This window comes from Symphalangus syndactylus, chromosome 22, assembly GCF_028878055.3.
Source record: "Symphalangus syndactylus isolate Jambi chromosome 22, NHGRI_mSymSyn1-v2.1_pri, whole genome shotgun sequence".
In the NCBI taxonomy this organism is placed as follows: Eukaryota; Metazoa; Chordata; class Mammalia; order Primates; family Hylobatidae; genus Symphalangus; species Symphalangus syndactylus.
The window spans coordinates 32,073,482-32,092,525 of NC_072444.2; the positions used below are offsets into that span (position 1 = coordinate 32,073,482).

General features: G+C 42.5%; 1 long non-coding RNA gene across 1 annotated transcript; it reads right to left on the reverse strand.

The window, feature by feature from the left end:
• Nucleotides 1-7,653: 7,653 nt before the first annotated feature.
• LOC134735543 (uncharacterized) lies at nt 7,654-11,828 on the reverse strand. The gene is made up of 4 exons (XR_010118739.1): nt 11,328-11,828; nt 9,650-9,690; nt 9,107-9,149; nt 7,654-7,985 (listed from the first exon to the last, which is right to left on the reverse strand). It is a non-coding gene; the product is annotated as an uncharacterized lncRNA (long non-coding RNA).
• Between the last annotated feature and the right edge of the window lie 7,216 nt (nt 11,829-19,044).

Genomic DNA, 19,044 nt, shown 5'->3' on the forward strand with positions numbered 1-19,044 from the left:
TAAGTTAGTTACTTCCTAGATAAATGGAGATACAAGCATTGGGTAAATACATCCATTCCAAATGGGAGAAATTGGCCAAACTGAAGGGGCTACAGGCCCCACACAAGTCCAAAATTCAGCAGGGAAGTCAAATCTTAAATCTCCAAAATGATCTCCTTTTACCCCATGTCTTGGATCTGGGTCACACTGATGCAAGAGGTGGCCTCCCACAGCCTTGGGCAGCTCTGCCCTTGTGGCTTTGCAGGGTACAGCCTCCCTGCTGGCTGCTTTCACAGGCTGGCATTGAGTGTCTGTGGCTTTTCCAGGCACACAGCACAAGCTGTCAGTGGATCTACCATTCTGGGGCCTGGAGGATGGCAGTTCTCTTCTCACAGCTCCACTAGGCAGTGTCCCAGTGGGGACTCTGTTTGGGGTCTCCCACCCCACATTTGCCTTCCACACTGCCCTAGTAGAGGTTCTTCATGAGAGTCCCATCCCTGCAGCAAACTGGACATCCAGGCATTTCCATACATCTTCTGAAATCTAGGCAGAGGTTCCCAAACCTCAATTCTTGACTTCCCTGCACCTGCAGACTCAACGCCATGTGGAAGCTGCCAAGACTTGGGGCTTGCACCCTCTGAAGCCACAGTCTGAGCTGTACCTTGTCCCCTTTTAGCTATGGCTGGAGTGGCTGGGACTCAGGGCACCACGTTCCTAGGCTGCACACAGCAAGGGCATCCTGGGCTTGGCCCACAAACCATTTTTTCCTTCTAGGCCTCCAGGTCTGTGACGGGAGGGGCTGCCACAGAGGTATCTGACATACCCTGGAGACACTTTCCCCATTGTCTTGGCAATTAACATTTGGCTCCTCATTACTTATGCAAATTTCTGCAGCTGGCTTGAATTTCTCCCCGAAAAATGGGTTTTTCTTTTCTACTGCATTGCCTGGCTGCAAGTCTGTCAAGTTTTTATGCTCTGCTTTCTCTTGAACATTTTGCTGCTTAGAAATATCTTCCACTAGATACCCTAAATCATCTCTCTCAAGTTCAAAGTTCCATAGGTCTCTAGGGCAAGGACAAAATGCCACCAGTCTCCTTGCATAGCAAGAGTGACCTTTACTCCAGTTCCCAACAAGTTTCTCATCACCATCTGAGGCCACTTCAGCCTGGACTTTATCACTCATATCACTGTCAGCATTTTGATCAAAGCCATTCAACAAGTCTTCAGGAAGTTTTGAACTTTCCCACATCTCCCTGTCTTCTGAGCCCTCCAAGTCTCTAGGAAGTTCTAAACTTTCCCACATCTTCCTGTTTTCTTCTGAGCCCTCCAAACAGTTCCAACCTCTGCCTGTTACCCAGTTCCAAAGTTGCTTCTACCTTTTTGGGTATCTTTACAGCAGCATCCCACTACCTGGTACCAATTTATTGTATTAGTCTATCCTCATGCTGCTAATAAAGACATACTAGAGACTGGGTAATTTATAAAGAAAAAGAAGTTTAATGGACTCACAGTTCCACATGGCTGGGGAGGCCTTACAATCATGGTGGAAGGCAAAGGAGAAGTAAAACTATGTTTAACATAGTGGCAGGCAAGAGAGCAGTGCAGGGGAACTCCCATTTATTAAACCATCAGATCTCATGAGACTTATTCACTATCATGAGAACAGAATGGGAAAAACCCACCCCTATGATTTAATTACTTCCCACAGGGTCTCTCCCATGACACATGGAGATTATGGGAGCTACAATTCAACATGAGATTTGGGTGGGACACAGCCAAACCATATAATCCTTCTAGAGTTATATGGCAGTTTGGTAATTCAGCCTGCTGGACGGTTCTCCAGTTGGCTGTGGACTGAACCAGTTCTCCTCCTTTGAGAAATACTCACTTGTAGTTCTCAAGAATAACCATAGAACATGCTGAGAATACAATATCTTGAGCTAAGGATGAACTGGCCAGAATAGCCTGGGCTCCGTTTTTGTCCCTTGTAGAACAGAATGTCCTACAATGCTTTAGCCCACAAGTCATGTTTCACCCAGGATATAAAATGGAGGGTAGTTCCAGAGTCCCTCAGCTATGGAGAAATTAAGGAGAAAAGGTCCATGCACTCTGAACAGCTTACCTGAGTCTTGGAGGACTGGCTCACCATGAACCCTAGGCTTCTGTTTTTCCTTGCTGTGAGTAACATGCTTCATGTGTCTTGTGTGTGGATGTTCTGCCTCACTAGACTCAGACATGTGATAGAAATTGTTCCAGCTCATGATACAGTGGATAAGGTCTTCAGAATTCTCCCCTGGGATTGATACCAGTACAATGTGAACTTGCTTCACTCAGTCTTGCAGGGTGGAGCACGGCATCAGTGCATGCATGAGCTAGTGCATAAGCTAGCCCATGAGTTATTGAAAGAGTGTTAAAGGTATGTTTGTGGCTGACTGGTGTTTAACACATCCATGGTGCACTCAATAATTTGAAGAGTTGACAGAAATTCTTCCCCCAAATTATTTTCCCATATTTAACTTCTCAGCACTCCTACTATGCTCTCAAACCTAGTAAGAATTCTCATATTCACTTCCTGTGATGGACACTTCCATGTGTCAACATGGCTAAGCTGATGTACCCAGTGACTCAACCAGACACTAACCTACATACTTCAGTGAAAGTATTTGGCAGATGTGGTTGGCATCTACAAGCAGTTGGCTTTCAGAGAGGGAGCTTATCATTAATAGTCTGGGTGGGCCTTATCCAATCAGTTAAAAGGCTTTAAGAGCAAAATGGAGGTTTCCCCAAGGAAGAAGAAACTCTACCTGGGGATTGCAGCGTCACCTCCTGCAGGAGAGTTTCCTGCCTGCCCTCTCGCTTTCCCACTGGACAGCTTCCCCAATCATGTAAGCCAATTCCTTGCAGTAAATCTCTTAATATATGTGTATCTATAGATCTAGGTCTCTATATCCACATGTCTCTATGTCTATATTCATATCCATCTCTCTATATATAGTTATATAGATACAGAGATAGAGATCTATCTATAAATATCCCTGTATAGACAGATAGATAGATTCAAATATATATATGCTTATAGAGATAGATACCCCTCTATTCTATTTCCCTTTACAGAGAGATCTTAGAGATCTGTCTCTTTCTCTTTATCCAGCTCTCTTTTCATACACACACACACACACACACACACACACATTTCCTTAGTCTGTTTTGTGCTGCTATAACACAATACAACAGACTGAGTAATTTATAGTGAACAGAAATGCATTTGGCTCATAATTCTGGAGGCTGAGAAGTTCAAGATTGAGCAGCCTCATCTGGTGAGGGCCTTCTCACTGCATCATCCCATGGTGGAAGGCAGAAGGAGAAAAGAGCCCATGTGAGAGACAGCAAGAGATCAAACTGGCAGCCTCAGATCCTTTTTAAATCAGCATTAATCTATTCATGAGAGCAGAGCCCGTCTGGGCTAATCACTTCTCAAATGTCCCACCTGTCAATACTGTTGCATTGGGGATTAAGTTCCCAACACAGGCTTTCTGGGGGGCACATTTAAATTATAGCATGTATAGATACAGACATAAAGATATATGAATATAGAGACGGATATAGATCTATAAATATAGATACTGTATACACATGGCTATAGATATAGAGATTAGGTATAGATGTAGATATATCTATATCCATATCAATATATCTATCATATGTATAGAGATAGAGATTTATTTATCTATGTGTCTATTAAGGTTGGTACAGAAGTAATTGTAGTTTTTCCATTACTTTCATTTTTTTTTTTTTGAGATGGAGTTTTGCTCTTGTTGCCCAGGCTGGAGTGCAATGACACGATCTTGGCTCACTGCAACCTCCACCTCCTGAGTTCAAGCGATTCTCCCACCTCAGCCTCCTGAGTAGTTGGGATTACAGGCATGCGCCACCATGCCTGGCTAATTTTGTATTTTTAGTAGAGATGGGGTTTCTCCATGTTGGTCAGGCTGGTCTCCAACTCCCGACCTCAAATAATCCACCCGCCTTGGCCTCCCAAAGTGCTAGGATTACAGGCGTGAGCCACGGCGCGTGACCAGTTTTTCCATTACTTTCAATGAAAAAAAAAAAAAGTAGTTTTGCACCAACCTAATATATCCATGTTCATATCTCTACATCTGTATCATATAAATATGGATATACATGTAGAGATATAGGTATAGATATAGACGTAGAGATATAGATACAGATGTAGATATAGATCTACCGGTGGTTCTCTTTCTCTAGTAGAACCCTAAGCGATACATTTCTCAAATGAGCAAACATCGCCAATAAGCTGTCCCCAGGGCAGAAAGTTAAGAGGGAAGAGGGACCCCTTCAGATCCTCAAGATTCATCACTGTCATACCCTGGAGATACCTTTCTCTTGCTGATGGTGAAAAAGTGTCTTGGTAAAACTCTTAGACTTCTGTGATTAGCAACCGAGCATTGCACACCCAGGCAATACTGGAAATTGAGGCCTGTGTTTGTTTCAGTCTTCCCGTTGCTGATCAGGCAGCCCCACGAAAAACCCCCCTGAGCCTAAGAGGAGAGGTCAGCCCTCTCTTAGATGCCTGGCTTAGATACTGTGTGGAGGCCGTTTCATCAGAACCACGCTCTGTCTCCTGCATTGTACCGCGGGGTGGCAGGCACTTCACATGTGTTTATAAACACGCATTAATCAGGGGCACAGGGATTCCTAATTGTCATCACTCTCCATGAAACCCCACAATAAGCACAGTTTCCCTGTATATTATTTTACATCTAAAAGGCCTTGTTAAGGCTCTGTGTTTCTCTGTAACATACACAGTCAGGAAAGAATAAAAATACATGGCGGTTGCTATGAACTCTAATCTCTCAGTGCATTGTCCTGCAAAATATGTAATAACAAGAAGACAGGTGAGTGTCTCCGGATACATAGATGGTGAATGAAATATCAAGGTTGATAATGCCTGGTTGATTAACAATTACAGAATTTAACTCCAACGCAGCACTGTACTGAAGCTCTTCATCAGCACTTTCTGTGTGTACCGTTGGCTCTGATTAGGCATCTGGCTTGATGTGGGCTGTGGCTTCCTTATTCTTTTCCACTAGACTCCTCGGGGAGGTGTTTGCTCCCATAATGTTTAATGTGGCTGGTTTAATGAGCTGTGAATTTATGCCAGCATTGCATAACTCCATCAACTGGTTCACCAGGAAACAAATACACATTCAGGCCCTGCTTCTAAAGCACAGGTATGTTCAGTATATTTTCAAAATGTTGGAGTGAGGTTCTGGGGTGGAACTTTTTTAATGGAAAAATAAAGATTGGAAAATAGAGCATCTATCAGGAAAAGCAAACTTGGGGAAACATGATTGCAACCTGCTCTTCTACATGTTTGATTGTAGCTGGGAGAGAGAATTTGTTGCGCATCAATCATCAAGTAGCAATTGAATGTAATATTGATGATGGAGATAAAACATCATGGAATGCTGTAGTTTTTAGAGATCTTTCACTTGCATTATGTAATTTTATCCTCAAATCTGCCATAGGTTAAAAAAAAAAAGGAGGAAGAGGAGAAAGAGGAAGAGCAGTGTATTGGGACGTTCTTGCATTGTTATAAAGAAATACCTGACACTGGGTAATTGATAAAGAAAAGAAGTTTAATTGGCTCGTGGTTCTGCAGGCTGTACAGGAAGCATAGCAGCTTCTGGGGAGCCCTCAGGAAACTTACAGTCATGGAAGAAGGCAAAGGAGAAGCAGGCTCATCTTACATGGCTGGAGAAAGAGAGAGTGGGGAGGCGCTACACATTTTTAAGCAGTCAGATTTTGCGAGAACTCTATCACAAGACAGCAGTATGAGGATGGTGTTAAACCATTAGAAACTGCCTCCCTGATCCAATCACCTCCCACAAGGCCCCACCTCCAACACTGGGGATAACAATTCAACATGAGATTTGGGTGGGGACACAGATCCAAGCCATGCCAAGCAGTAGCAGGGGGAGGAGGATAAAGGAGGAGGAGGAAGCCAAGCTTGGTACAGCTGCCAGCTGTGTAGTACTTTGCAGTTTTACTGAGAGCACTCATTTGCCTCGGTTAGACTAACAGCCCTGAGAGGTGATTTTGACTTCTTCCCTGTTTTATGACTGAGGAAACTGAGGCCTGGAGAGTTTAACCAGCTTATCAAAAACCCCACAGATATTTTGAGACTAGGCTTAAAAGCAGCCAAGAGATAGACCCTCCATGCTGAGCAGAGCAAGGGCTTGCCCATGGGAGCGGCACAAATGGATCAAGAACAGCAGAGAACTGCTTATTGATCAATGGGCAGGTTTGTCTAATGTGGCAAGGTGACTCAGGGCCATGCATCAAGCTGGTGGCTGTTAGGCACACCTAGGACCATGATATCAAAATAGCAAAATTGGTGAACCTGGGAAAGGATTATGTGTATGACTTCTTTTGCAACCTGGTCTAATGTGGGAGGTTTTATTAGCATTCCTTTCCTCAGTGAGGATAGATTTTAAAAGTTAATTTGAAAAGTAAAGTCAAGACAGAGAGCACTAGAAATACCATTTGACCCAGCCATCCCATTACTGGGCATATACCCAAAGGACTATAAATCATGCTGCTATAAAGACACATGCACACGTATGTTTATTGTGGCACTATTCACAATAGCAAAGACTTGGAACCAACCCAAATGTCCAACATAGATAGACTGGATTAAGAAAATGTGGCACATATACACCATGGAATACTATGCAGCCATAAAAAATGATGAGTTCATGTCCTTTGTAGGGATATGGATGAAACTGGAAATCATCATTCTCAGTAAACTATCACAAGGACAAAAAACCAAACACCGCATGTTCTCACTCATAGGTGGGTATTGAACAATGACAACACATGGACACAGGAAGGGGAACATCACACTCCAGGGACTGTTGTGGGGTGGGGGGAGAGGGGAGGGATAGCATTAGGAGATATACCTAATGCTAAATGACGAGTTAATGGGTGCAGCACACCAACGTGGCACATGGATACATATGTAACAAACCTGCATGTTGTGCACATGTACCCTAAAACTTAAAGTACAATAATAAAAATAAATAAATAAAATTTTAAAAAGACACAGAGCAACCTGCTCATTTACTATGGTTACAGAACTGAAAGGAGGGAAGACGCATCCCCTGGGAGTGGTTCAACTTCCAGGAAGACAAAGGCACTGTGTCATTCTTAATGGAAGAATGAATGAATGAAAAAATGAATGGACAGATCAAGATTATTCCTAATTTAACTTTAGAGCAATGATGAAATCCTGCATATTAACAATGTACCAAGGCCTGCTGTTCACTGGCCACTTGTACACACCACCTCATTCAGTCCTTACATCAGTTCAATGAGGTGGGGATTATTTTCCTCTTTCATGGACAAGGAAACTGAGGCTCAGGGATGTCATGAGACTTCCCTCCAAGAATTCCTAATTTTAAGGATAAGAGCCTGTGCCCCCACTCCCAGCCCCATCTCCTTCCTTCCATCCTGACTTCCCACATTGTTATGGAGGGGAAGCCCTGTGAGTCACACCCATGCTCTGCTCCAGGGGCCCACAGAAGCCACTTCAGTCAAAGCAGGGGGATGGCTGTCAGCTTCTCATTGGGGAAATTGTTTCCCCTTATAGCTTCATCATTTTGAATTGATGTGTTGGCTCTCATTCTGAATAGATGGAAGTCTGCTTCTCATCGATGGAAGCAGGCTCAGTAAAAGCCAAGGGCCATTGATACTCTTGAGCTTGAAGAGTTTGGAGCATAAAGCTGTGTTTGTAGCTTGGCAACACAATGCAATGGTGAGAGTGCCCTTCAAGCACCCCTTGGACAGTTCTTACACATGGATGAGTCTGTATCTTCAACTAGCGTGAGAGCCAGAGGAAGCAAACCAACCATGCCGTTGAGATCAGCAGAATTCCAGGGTGAAGGGAGCTGGCGCTCACTGCAGCATGCACACCTTCAGTGCAGCTGAGGAGCAGAAGGAGAAGTGAGACCCCCCTCCTCATATCATAGGTGTCCCACCCACATTATAACATGGGTTTGTCTGCCCTGGGTATGATGTAAATTTAGTGTGAAGGTCTGTGCTTCCTCTTCTCTGCCTGGGTGGTCTGCCCAGGCACAGAATCTCAGATTGTTGCCCAAGCAATCAGTTCACATCATTCCTCTGGCCCTGTGACTGACTCAGGGTGGGGGTATGATGACGGTAGCTAACATTTACAGGGCTCTTGCCATGTGCCATCTGCACTGCCCTGTGCTCTTGGTCTGCATAAGCCTATCTGAGTTTCATACTTTCCCTAAGCAGCAGGTACCAGCCCTCTTTATAGATAAAGCTCAGAGAGGGTTGCTAAGTTTCCCCAGGTCACAGGGCTGGGCTGCAAACCAGGAAATTACTTAGAGGTTGAGCTCTTGACTACCACACTTCAGTGTGTACCCCCAGGTCAGTTGAACTAGTAAAGGCAGTACTCTGGGGTCCACAGAAAAGATTGTCATGTGCTTCTTGCTCATCTTAATTGAAAGACTGTGAGGCTGGAGATGGCTTATCCACCTGTCACCACGGTGGGAGAGTTAGAGCTCCCTGGCTAGAGTGTATGGAGGGAAAGCAGAGCTTGTCAATGAAAATTCTGAGAGCTTTGTTTTAATTCTTGGTTTTAATTCTGCCTTAAGCTGAATACATCCCAAGATTTTTGCTTGCATAAGCCAATAAATTCCCATTTTTGCTCAAGACTGTTCGTGTCAAGCTTTATCACTTTCAATAGAAAGAATCCCAACTGATTAAAGATTCTCTCATTTTTCGCAACTTAGAGTGTGAAATCTAAAGTTGACATTTCTTTTTTTATCACGACAGAATCTGAAAACAAAGAAAAGCTATGTTTAGCATCTCAAGGCTGCCTCTACAACTACAGAGTCAGATTGTGCTGCCCTGACTCCAACTCTTGGATTTGTGCTACACCTTTGCCTCTATTGTCAGCTTTGGATCACCCCAACTCACAACATGCAGGAAGTGGGTGGCTATTCCACATGCTGTCATCCCCAGTTCAAATCTGTGGCCTCTTTTATCACTGCACAATCAAATTTGGAGGAAAACTTACTTGAATACATTTTAAACTTTCAGACATTGATGTCATCAGGAGCCTGAAATGAGAAAAGAGGTGGGATGGGTGAGAAATAGGTAGCAAAAATAAATGTCAAGCTGTGTTCTTTACAGACAGTGGGCACTATGCTTGAAGGCTAGACTTTTCAACTGTAAGTGAGAGAAAATAAGATGATGGTGATGAGGAATCTCTACTGGCAGGAGACCAAGAAGGCCAAGTGGTGCTTGTTCTTCAACCATTACTGCTTGTTTATGTTCTTAACAGCATGACACTGTCTCTGAGCTGTTTCACCCACAGCTGATTAATGTGTTTCAGAATTTTCCCCTATCAACACTGGTGAGTTGATTAGCACATTAAAAAATTTTTCTCTCTCTTCTCAGCAACCACTAAATTACATTTGTCTTAATTCATTGATTTAAATTATAGATGGTTGCCCTCCAACATGTCCTAATTTCACAGGAAAAATAATTTGAAAAGTTATTTATCTTAATGTCGATTAAGACTAGCTAATTAGACATAACGTTAGTGGTTTGGACTTACTGAATTATAGTCACTTGAGTCCTGTGATGATGTTCATGAATCTGGAAGAAATTTGGGGAATAAGAAATAATACCAGATAGGACATTTGGATCCAAGCAGACCCTACTTCCCACCCAGGTTCATCGGTTTGTGAGGGCATCACTTTCCTCCTCTCCTTCTGCTACTGAAGTTGTTACATTCTTACTATGGGGTAGTGTTAACAGTGGCAACAATAATAGCAATGCTAATCAAAATAAATAGTAACCATAGCCTGTGATATTATGCCAGGCAAGATTCTGAGCACTTTCTACATCATATCACATTTAATCCTTACAACAGAACTTTCCTTCTTATTGTGGAGGAGACTGAGGCACAAGAAGATGCTATCACTCAGCCCAAATCCCACCACAAAACCGGGATCCAAACTTGCATTTGTTTTCTCACATCAGTGCTATGGGCTTCTCCCCTTTTGGGAAAGGTTGGCATACAAGGCCACAAGGCCACAAATGTGGAATCTGATTCTGCTACCACTGGGCAAGTCACTTAAACTTGAGTGTAAATCAAGGGCAAGAATGTCTAGCTCATGAAGCCATTATGAACACTGGGGAACTAGTATGTTTGGAAGAATCTGGTGTAGAGAAAGCACTCAAGATTTGTGAATATGAATATGTATGAGATGGGAGATTACTCTATAATTAGGTCACATTAGATGGCAAAGGTAAAGGAATGTGCAGTGCAATTAAGGTCTCTAGTCACTCGGCTTTAGTATTCAAAAGGGAGATTATTCTGGGTGAGTCTGGGAGATAGATAAATGGACAGTGGATGGATGGATGGATGGATGGATGGACAGATGGATGCACAGGTGGGGAGAGAGAGAGAGCACATGCATGAGAGAGAGAGATATGAATAGACAGATATAGAGTTGGGGCTCAGAAACTGATACACCAAAATATGGTGCTTTGACATGCTGGACTAAAGAAGCAGTCTCAATGTCTCTCTAACCTTCTCCCCGCCTTCCTGTATCTCAATCCTCTTTTTTTCCCAAAGCACAGGAGGAAGTTGTTCTCTAAAGTTCCCTTACCTGCCTGAAGTCTAGACCTGCCAAAGAAGAACACAATCACCTCTGGTTCCTTCCTTGAGTTTTCATTAACTTAACTCATATCACAAGAAGACAGAATGAAGTCTGTCAATGCACCCGGACAGAGGTTTGTCCCAAATCATTGTCCTCTATTTTAGTCCCATTCAGAATTCCAAAGAGAATAATTTACTAGCCACTGTCTGCTCTGTGGGCCCAACAGACTTTGTCCCAGGTCACTGTATGTCCTCCAAGTGCATTCATTTCCCCTCGAAATCATTTACTATCCTCAAATTGCCACATATCTCCCATCTCCCCTCTCCCTGTGAAGAAGAATACATGAATACCTGCATCCCACTGGGTGATTGGCGGATTGATCATTTTCATGCTAATCCCCCATGTTAAGCACATTAAAATAAATTTTGTATGCCTTTTATCCTATTAATCTGCCTTTTTTTTCTGTCTCTTTTCAGTGGACCTTCTGAGGACAAGGGGAAAGTTTTCCTTTGGCCCCTACAGTTATGGTTCTGTAAGCAGGATAGCCAAAACCACTGTGCTCTTCTGAAAGCCACAGTCAAGGGACCCCGGGACCTGACAAGCCAGCAAAGAGTGAGAAATTCTTACCAGAGTCCTGGTCTCTCCATTTAGAATCCAGTCAAGCAGATGGCAAAAATCACTCTCCTTTTCCTATCCAAACTTAAGATTAATAGGAGAAAAGCACTTGTATGAGTAGGACTTTGGTTTACCGACCCTGATATATTTTTTGGTATAAATGAATACTCATATCATAGGATTCCTTTTTTCCCCAGAAATGGTCCAGGTTTCTTTTACTTCCATCTTTCTGTGCTGCTTGTCCCTCGTGTCTTGTTTTATGTCCATGAGACCTTGATCTGTGACCAGGAGAGAGCACTGTTTCTTGGTCTTCGCCATCCAGAGGGCATGATTTTCAGGCAACGTCTGGTGGCCAGATTAAAAGGACTGGGATCCCCGAGACACACACGATATTAAGCAGCACTCTGTTCTGAGTGTGCCGAGTTCTCAGGGGAGTTTGTCTTATTAAGGAGTCCCAGCTGTTAGGAACTTTTGTTGTCACAACTCTTGTTACGTGGTTAGTCCTGGGAAAGTCCAATCCCAAGAGGGCTTGCCTGGTGTCATGGACTGATGAACCTGTGTCTAGCAACCCCCACAAATCTGTGGGATGCTGGAGGCACCACACACACAAACACCATCCTTACCCATCCGTAGCAACAAAAGTTCTTTTGCTTTCTCTACTCCTGCGAATGAAGTTTTGGGAGAGATCACAGGGCCTTGCATCTTCTGAACCCATTTAAAAAATGCTGCTTACGTCCATGCTATTCTAAACCCAGAAAGCTACGTTTGGGACTTTCCATGAAAAAGGCTTATTGGCTTGAGTCATGTGTGGAATAAATAAATTGTCTATCTGTAAAAGAAAACTTTTTATACAACTGTTGATTTAAATGGCTATCTTACTGCTACCTATGAAAGTACACAAAAGAAACATAGCCTTACAAACTCCATTGGCAAGATTTTTTAAAAGGCGGAAATCAGATGTAAAATCCTTTGTACATGCAGACTGCCTGCTTTGGATTCCCTGCAGAATTTGCAAAAGGACACCCCGACCTGTGGTCTAATGGCTAGGATTTTGCGTTTCATTATCCTGGCCCTGGAGGGATTTCTGACCAGGGAATCTGTCCCTTGGACATGTAAATCCTTTAACTTCTTTAATGAGAAAAATGGAACATTTATAAGAACTAGTTTGAATTATTTGTTTGGAATTTATATTTGTGTGACTCTTGACTTTTTGGAGTACCTATTTGTTATTGATGCTTTTCTCTCCATGAACTGCTATTATTTTCCTGGTTGCTTCTAAGTCTATTTTTTTTTTTCTTCCAGCTGTCTTTGAGGCTGGCTTCTGATCTTGTGAGGACTATTTCTTTGCACCTCCTTGGCCATGTGTTGTGTGTACTTAGTTAAGTCATAAAAGGTGTATTTTTGGTTTAGTTCTGAATCACTGGTAGATACATTTTTCTTTAAGTTTTGTTGTTGTTGTTTCATTTTGTTTTTTAAGCCAGGAATATTTGCTGTTTTTCCTGGCTAAAATCTAATAATAAGAAATTCAAAATGATTTTTTTAAAAGAGCTCTATGATCAAAAGTCAGCTTAGTTAAAAGCTGATATTCGGACTATTTTTTGTCTCTCTGTTCTTTTTTCGATTCTACTTCTCCCATGGGAACTTCTTAGTTGACTAGGCCTACTTTTTTTTGAACTCCTGCTAACTAAAACATCATTGGCCTTTCGGGGAAGCTTAAAATCTCCCCAAATTGGCTCCTCTAAAACATGTTTTTAATGAGTATACATTAAAACATCACACCCCAGGGCCTGTCGGGTGTGGGGGGCTAGGGGAGGGATAACATTAGGAGAAATGCCTAAGGTAGGTGACAGGTTGATGGGTGCAGCAAACCACCATGGCATGTGTATACCTGTGTAACAAAACTGCACATTCTGCACATGTAACCCAGAATGTAAAGTATAATAATAAAAATAAAAATGTTCTTCCATGTACTTCCACCTCCCCTTCCTTTTGCTAACTGCAATACCACGTGAAAGGGTCTAGAAGGGGCTTCTGGTAACCCTGAGGCTTCTTGAGGAACAGAAAAAAGGCACCACTGACTCCTTTCATTGGGAGTGGGGTTTCTGTCTTCCTCACCGAGCCTCAAGAGTCTTGGGCTGGTTCCTCTTGGATGCAAAGCTCTAGTGTCCTTTACATTAAGCCCCCTGTTGTTTTTCACTTTGGAATACATACATGTGTGCTGTATGTCATGTCTACATGTATGTATACGCCTGTAAATGCATTCGTATATATTATACGAATATGGTACCAAGTTGACTTATAAATAAATGAGTTCTCATAAGTTAAACAAATTAACCAAATGCTTTTCAAGTTCACATGACCTTATTAATGTTTGATTAATAAAGCTAGCTTTAAAATTGTTGGTAAAATAAAATGTCTTCAACATTTAACTCACATTTTTTCCTAGGTCTGCTGGTCAGACATATTTACACTGTCTCTGCTAGGTGTTTTAAAGTCATAAAAGTGTTGTTTCTATGACATTGTTAATACTTACTTGAGCTTGTCTTTCGTTCTGAGCCTCTGAATTCTAGGCTGTAGACAGGTGGTCACGGTGAGGCCTAGGGACATAGGCATGGATATGTTATTAATATGTGTTCCACAGTGCCTGGGCCACCAGCTACAGGGCAGGGCCAACCCCAATATGGCCCCATCCTCCCTGGACCAGCTCTGCCTCCTGACCATGCTGGAGGGGTCAGATCCTCCAGACATCCTTCTCATAGCTCTGTCCTCTCTCCTGGGCTCTGAATCTTCTGCGTAAATCCAGGACTCAGATGGTCCTTTTCTTTCGTGACCATTCTGGGTACCATGTGGGTACTTGGGACCCAGGACAGATGGGGGAAACATAAAGGAGGGTACTTGTGTTCAGTATCTCAGTGGCCTTGGTTAAGATGAGACTGGCCAATGCAGCTGTTGTCCAGTTTTGCTTTTTTTAAAAGAAAAAAAAATGGCTGACATTGTTTTCAATGAACAATTCAAATGTAATTGTTAAAGACAAGTAAAGTAGGTAAATGTAAGGGAGATAAATATTTATAAATGAACTTGTCATCATTTCAAAAATTTTTCAATAATTTGAAATATTAAAGTCATGTTATATCAAATTAGGTAATAGATCATCATAAAAGATCTCAGTGATTTCTAAGTAAGTTAATCAAAATATCAATTATTAAGCATACGTTTAAGTTTACACGCTTTGACATCCTATTGTTCTGTGATATAGAAAAGCTAAATGTATCTAGATCTGTTAATGAACATAAAACAATTGAGGAAACATAACTTTCTAAAAATTATGAAATAATTTTGATCTACAAATACAGATATAAAACAATTCAAAATTGCTTACTTCCTAGATTTTTTGCTAAAAATTGGAGTTACTGAGTTAAATTTATAATTTATTTATTTATCTAAATCTACTAGATATAAGAAAAAAACTCTTTCTGAAAAGTATACAAGGAAAATAAGATGTTATAAAGGTATGATGATGTGCTTTGTTGAGAAAAAGAATAATTTAGTCTAGTTTAGAGATTACTTACAGGTTTCTTTTAGAATAAGTGAATGGAGGAAAAGATATAGTTAAGACAAAATGGATACAGAAAGTTGGGGAAATAATGAGAAAAATTGATAAAAAGTGATAAAAAGTTTATGAAAATCTTGTGTGGTCAAAACTGACTGAGATTGAAAGGATTCATTTATAAGATTTTATTAAAAACAGTTCTGATTTTCAAAGTACACTAATACAAAGGTAGAATTTGGTTTTCTCTTTTGAACAAGATTTTTTGTAATATTACTAAGAGATAGTAAAAAACTTGGTTCACTTTTTTAGTAAACTACAAATTTAAAAAAAAAGAAAAGAGAGAGAGAGAGACAGAAACAGATTCTATGCTCCATGCAATCATTATTGAGTCATTTGATTATTTGGAAAATGGAATCTTGTCTCTATCAAAGAGTAAAGGTTTTTGCTTTTTGACTATTTGAATTATCATTTGGCTAAATGAATGACTATTATTTTGCAGTAACCTGTGATCAATTCCTTGTGCATGTACGACTGACTGAGGCTCTCAGCTCCTAGGAGCTGGCTGTTGTTCCCTGCTAAGTAGCCCTTTCCACATCATGACAGTGAACTTCCTTCCCAGACAGCAAGAGAGCATCTGCTACTTCGTGTCTCTTTTAAAAGTTCACCAGATGACATCAAGAGCAAACTCCCTTTGATTAACTCAAGATCAGTTAGTTTGAACCTCAACTACACCTACAAAATTTCTTGACTTTTGCCATATGGTGTCATCTAATCACAGGAGTGACATCCCATCATATTCATAAATTTTGTTACATTCAAGGGGAGATGTATAGGCCATGTACACAAGGGGTGGCAATTGTGGAGGTCATCTTAGAATTTTGCCTACCACCCATTAGGAAAAAAATCAATTTCAGTTCTACACCTTTGATGATTTCCATCTCTGATGGTTTCTGGTATGGTTTGGCTGTGTCCCCATCCAAATATCATCTTGAACTGTAGCTCCCATAATTCCCACATGTTGTGGGAGGGACAGAGTGGGGGAACAATTGAATCATGAGGGCAGTTTCCCCTATACTGTTCTCATGGTAGTGAATGAGTCTCATGAGACCTGATGGTTTTATAAGGGGTTTCCCCTTTTTATTTGGCTCGCATTCTCTCTTGTCTGCCATCACATAAGACATGCCTCTCACCTTCTGTCATGATTGTGAGGCCTCCCCAGCCACATGGAACTGTGAGTCCATTAAACCTCTTTTTCTTTGTAACTTACCCAGTCTCAGGTATGTCTTTATCAGCAGCATGAAAATGGGCCAATACAGTAAATTGGTACTGGTAGAGTGGAGTGCTCCTGTAAAGATACCCAAAAATCTGGAAGCAACTTTGGAACTTGGTAATAGGCAGAGGTTGGAACAGTTTGGAGGGCTCAGAAGAAGATAGGACAATGTGGGAAAGTTTGGAACTTCCTAGAGACTTGTTGAATGGCTGATAATTATATGGACAATGAAATCCAGGCTGAGATGGTCTCAGATGGAGATCAGGAATGTGTTGGGAACTGGAGTAAAGGTGACTCTTGCTAAGTTTTAGCAAAGAGACTGGTGGCATTTTGCCCCTGCCCTAGAGACTTGTGGAACTTTGAACTTGAGGGAGATGATTTAGGGTATCTGGCAGAAGTTTCTAAGCAGGAAAGCATTCAAGAGGTGACTTGAGTACTGTTAAAGGCATTCAGTTTTAAAACAGAAACACAGCATAAAAGTTCAAAAAATTTCCAGCCTGATTATGCAATAGGAAAAAAAAATTGTTTTCTAAGGAGAAATTCAAGCTAGCTGCAGAAATTTGCATAAGTAACAAGGAGCTAAATGTTAATCCCCAAGACAATGGGGAAAATGTCTCTAGGGCATGACAGAGAACTTTACGGTAGCCCCTCCCATCACAGGCCCAGAGACGTAGGAGGAAAAATTGGTTTCATGCCTGGGCCCAGGTCCCCTCTGCTGTGTGCAACCTAGGGACTTAGTGCCCTGCATCCCGGTCACTCCAGCCATGGCTAAAAGGGTCCAAGTTACAGCTTGGGCTGTGACTTCAGAGGGTGCAAGCACCAAGCCTTGACAGCTTCCATGTTGTGTTGAGCCTGCAGGTACACAGAAGTCCAGAACTGAGGTTAGGGAACCTCTGTGTAGATTTCAGAAGATGTATGGAAATACCTGGATGTCCAGGCAGAAGTTTGCTGCAGGGGAGGGCCCCTCATGGAGAATCTCTTCTAGGGCAGTGCAGAAGGGAAATGTGGTGTTGGGTCCCCAACACAGAGTCCTCACTGAGGCACTGCCTAGTGGAGCTATGAGAAGAGGGCCACTGTCCTTCAGATTTCAGAATGGTAGATCCATCAACAGCTTGTACCGTGTGCCTAGAAAAACCACCAGACACTCAACACCTGCCCTTGAAAGCAGCCAGGAGGGAGGCTATACCCTGCAAAGCCATGAGGGTGGAGCTGCCCATGACATGGGAGCCCACCTTTTGCAGCAGCATGACCTGGATGTGAGACATGGAATCAAAGGATATCATTTTGGAGCTTTAAGATTTGACTGCCCCATTGACTGTCCCATTGGATTTCAGACTTGCATGGGGCCTGTAGCCCCTTTGTTTCGGCCAATTTCTCTCATTTGGAATGGCACTGTGGACTTTTGAGTTATTGCTGAAATGAATTAAGACTTTGGAAGACTGTTGGGAAGGCATGATTTGTTTTGAAATGTGAGGACATAAGATTTGGGAGAGGCCAGGGTCAGAATGATATGGTTTGGCTGTGTCCCTGCCAAAATCTCATCTTGAATTTTAGCTCCCATAATTCCCACATGTAGTAGGAATAACCCAGTGGGAGATAATTGAATCATAGGGGCAGTTTCCCTCATACTTTTCTCATGGTAGTGAATAAGTCTCACAAGATCTGATGATTTTATAAGGGATTTCCCTTTTCGCTTGGTGCTTATGCTCTTTTGTCATGGTGTAAGATGTGCCTTTCACCTTCTGCCATGATTGTGAGGCCTCCCCAGCCACGTGGAACAGTGAGTCCATTAAACCTCTTTTTCTTTGTAAATTACCCTGTCTTGGGTATGTCTTTATCTGCAGCATGAAAACGAACTAATACAGTTTCCAGTGCCATTTGGTTAAGAACTTGAAACTTTCATGCTCATCTATTAAAAAGAAATAAATATCTGCCCTCCCTGCACAGTTCATTTGGGGGTGCTTTGCATTGTGGGCAATAAAAATCCCAGCTCAGGTAATATAGCAACAAGAATAATCTGGAAGTAAATGGTTTTCAATTATGGTTTGGTCAAGGAACCAGCTCTACTTCTCTGTGATTCTGTTTTTTATTGTTCCCTCTCCATGCAAAGGCTGACTTATCTTATGGTGGGCAGGTGACTGCAAAAGTGTGTGTGTGCATCAGCTGTCTTCAGTGTAGGCAGATGCTTCTCTTTCTCAAAACATCAAGCCACAGAATACCTCATCAATGAATCAGTCCAATGAACCAATACCTCCAATGAACCAGTCCCTGGGGCCAGGGAGACTGTGTGAAGATTAGCCTCTGGCTGGGTTTTTGTCTGTCTCTGAGCTCATCTCTATGGCAAAGTGAGCAGCATCAGAGCCCACTCCCAACCCTGAGTCGAGAGTGGAATCAACTCCACCCAAACTGAGGCTACTACAAATTAGGGAGAGTGCAGTGGCTGCTTGGAAGTTCCCCCTCACCACCACCCCCAACCCAGGTCCCTATGGTGCCCACCATGCTGTTGCTGAACTATAAACTCATCCAGTCTTATGGTACTTACCAAGCTGCCAGACACCGAGTGCAGGGGTGGAAATGGCAGACACACCCCACCCACCTGCTGCACACACCATCCTGGGGAGAAAAATACAGCTGAAAAATGCCAACAGGAAAGCATGAGCTTGTGCAGACGTGCACCACAGGAAGCCTGTCTCAGAACTGTCACACACTCCACAGATATGGAGACAGTGGGTGGGTGGTACCGCAGAGGAATGTGGGCATGTGGCACATAGCTGGCCCACCCTCCCTGCTGGGCCAGCCGTGCACTCGCCCCGTCCTGTCTAAAGCACACGTTGGCTGTCCAGGCGCAGTGGCTCATGCCTGTCATCCCAGGCAGATCACTTGAGCCCAGGAGTCCAGGACCAGCCTGG